The 2,845-nt window shown below is 41.9% G+C and overlaps 1 pseudogene; it reads left to right on the top strand.

Moving 5' to 3' along the window:
• The first annotated feature begins 1,303 nt into the window (after positions 1 to 1,303).
• On the top strand, positions 1,304 to 1,838 carry LOC129066892 (60S ribosomal protein L9-like; annotated as a pseudogene).
• The last annotated feature ends 1,007 nt before the right edge of the window (positions 1,839 to 2,845 follow it).

The following is a 2,845-nucleotide window of genomic DNA, read 5'->3' as shown; positions in this document are numbered from 1 at the left end:
TCTACACTCCTACAGCTCTGCCCTATAGCTACTCAAAATAAAACCAAACAAAACTTTTCATTTAGGCTCGGTCTATGTTTTCATAATAGGTTGAAATTCATTCCCAAGTCTCATATGACATGAACTAAGGCAAAGGTTAACAGCTCCAAAATGGTGTTGTATATCCCAGCATACTGAGCATAAATTTAGAGGGCCAACCCAAGCCAAGCCATAGTGACAAGCTGGCACAGGGACCCTACTTCTTATTGAAGATCTTGGTTAGAGTTCTCCAATCTTTCCAAATTGCCCTTTGCTTGATACAGAGCAACTTGTGCTACGGCCAGCTCCTCTTGTTACCTTTGGCACAATAGCGTCCCAGCCCTGGTCCAGGCCCTGGGAACGCAGACATGGATGACAAACGCCCCGCCTTCGGGCTTGCCTGACACATACCCTGAATCATGATGGACCTTCATCTCCTATGACTCATTCGACCTAGCTCTCCACTGCCTAATCCAGCCTCTTCCAGGGAGGACTCGATGGTCCTAGCTGTTAAGTTGTGATGATGTGTGTTAACATACCATTAAGAAACCTCTCCCCAGCATTTTAAATGGCACCTTCCTCAGCATAGTGAAGAAAGGAGTAGCTTTTAAGTATGGAAAACTGGGTTTCATTCATAGTTCTGCTATGGATCTTGGGCGAAGCATCTAATCTCCTCTTTGTTTCTTAAAGCAGTGGTTTGTCTACCAGCACTGTCTGATAGAAATTTCTGTGGCAATGAAAATGTTCTACTTATTTCTGCACTTTTACTATGGAAACCACCAGCCGCATGTGAGCATTAGCCCTTGAAATATGGCCAATGTAACTGAGAAGCCAAGTTTTCCAGTTTCTTATGTAATTTTAGTTAGTTTAAAATTTAGATAGTCACAAGTGGTCAGTGGCTGCTGTATGGGAAAAAGCAGGTGGATGATCTCTTACGCCTCTTTCATCAGTAGAGCTCTATTAAATAAAATCTGAAGGTAGGAACTCCTAGCTCATGTGACAATAGATTAGTAGGAAAGATGGAGGAGTTGGTGGGACCTAATGATGATGCTTACATCCAGCCACAGAGAAAACTACAAGCTCCTGGAAACCAAATGCAGGTCAAATTTTTGCTTTTAGGGTGGAGGGTGGTACAAGATGAGGCCCGTGGATGTTGGACCAAGGAAGCCCAGTTACATGTTCATGTATGACCAGTTCCTACAGTGTGTTGCTGGTATGGTGTGGGGATCTGCTAAAGTATCAAAAATTGAGCAGGGAGCTTTTTTTGCAGCATCTGCCTGCAAAGATGAAGACCATTCTCAGCAATCAGACTGCCAGCACCCTAGAAAATGTCAACATCCTAGAAAACATCGCCATCACTCTAAAGGAAAGCACAGCTATTGTGAAGGGCCCCGGAGGCACCCTGCAAAGGGACTTCAGTCAGACCAGTGTAGAGCTCAGTCTCCTTGGAAAGAAAAAGAAGAGGCTCTGGGTTGAGAAGTGGCAGGTAAACAAGAAGGAAATGGCCACCATTTGCACTATCTGCAGTCAGGCACAGAACACAATCAAGGGCGCTGCGCTGGGTTTCCAGTACAAGATGAGGACTGTGTATGCGCACTTCCCCATCAACATCATTATTCAGGAGGATGGTTTTCTTGTTAAAATCAGAAATTTCTTGGGTGAAAAAATACATCCATAGTGTTCAGGTGAGATCAGGTGTTGCTTGTTCAGTATCTCAAGCCCAGAAAGATTAGCTGATTCTGGAAGGAAATGACACTGAACTTGTATCGAATTCAGCTCCTTTGACTGGGCAACCACAAGAGTTAAACACGAAGATATGAGAAAAATTTTGGATGGCATCTATGTTTCTGAAAAAATAAAAGTTCAGCAGGCTGATGAATAAAATCTAACTTGTCCCACTACAGAAACAAGAGGCCGAATGATTCCTCACACTTACTTGCGTTATTTCAAAGATACAATAAAAGCCATGTATTGATTTGGGTGGAAAAAAGTGAGCAGAGACTAGTCTCCAGAACACTTTGCTTGCAGAAGCTCCCAGAATTCTTGGTGTTTCCTCCTACTACCCATCAGAGAGGATTTACTGAGCTCCTCTAATTTCTGTCCATCTGTGAGGAACACCTTCCATAGAAGTAGGTCTTAGCTCTACTAGGGGATAAAGTCCCATTAAGAGCTGTCTAGCAACAGATAAACTAAACAAACTTGTGAGGTCCTCTTTTCTAAAAGCCCATTTAATTCAACAGAGAGAGCAATGACTAGGGTTATAGAAAAACAAGATGTATGAGACATGGCCCTTGATCTTCAGGTAGATAGGTAATGGTCTAGGGGATGAGTGAGAATTTACTACCCTGTGCTATAGGTTAGAGGCAGTAAGCAATCATTAGTTTATAAACAGGCTTAGATTTTTATATTTGTAAATATTCCCTTTTGAGCATATGCAACACTCGATGTTTTACAAATTAGCTAAAAGTGTACTTACAGACAAATAACTATTAGGAAGTATTTTGAACATATCACTTTAGTGCATCTCCCAAATGTTATGTTTCAGGGACTCAACACATCATAGGGTGAAATTCTAGTTTAACTGTTGCAGAATTGAGAAAACCACCCGTGGAGGACAAGGTCCTGTGAGCATTGTTTGGCATTCTTAAGGTAGTTAATTCAGGGGAACAATCTCACATTCTGAAACCAAGAAGTCTCCAGAAATAAAGAACATTTTCCTAAAATCCAGGAATTAAATGAAGGATTGAGTTTTCACATGCTGGCTAAATTTTAAAAAGGAACAAACCTTGCACATGCTTAGGAGTTTGAGAACACAGTTGGGGGAGGT

Source organism: Pteronotus mesoamericanus, unplaced genomic scaffold (genome assembly GCF_021234165.1).
Source record: "Pteronotus mesoamericanus isolate MK-2021 breed Mesoamerican mustached bat unplaced genomic scaffold, CSHL_Meso_final contig_20, whole genome shotgun sequence".
Classification (NCBI taxonomy): domain Eukaryota; kingdom Metazoa; phylum Chordata; class Mammalia; order Chiroptera; family Mormoopidae; genus Pteronotus; species Pteronotus mesoamericanus.
Note: the sequence above shows the minus strand (reverse complement) of the source record. Positions and strands in the feature narration are given on the sequence as shown.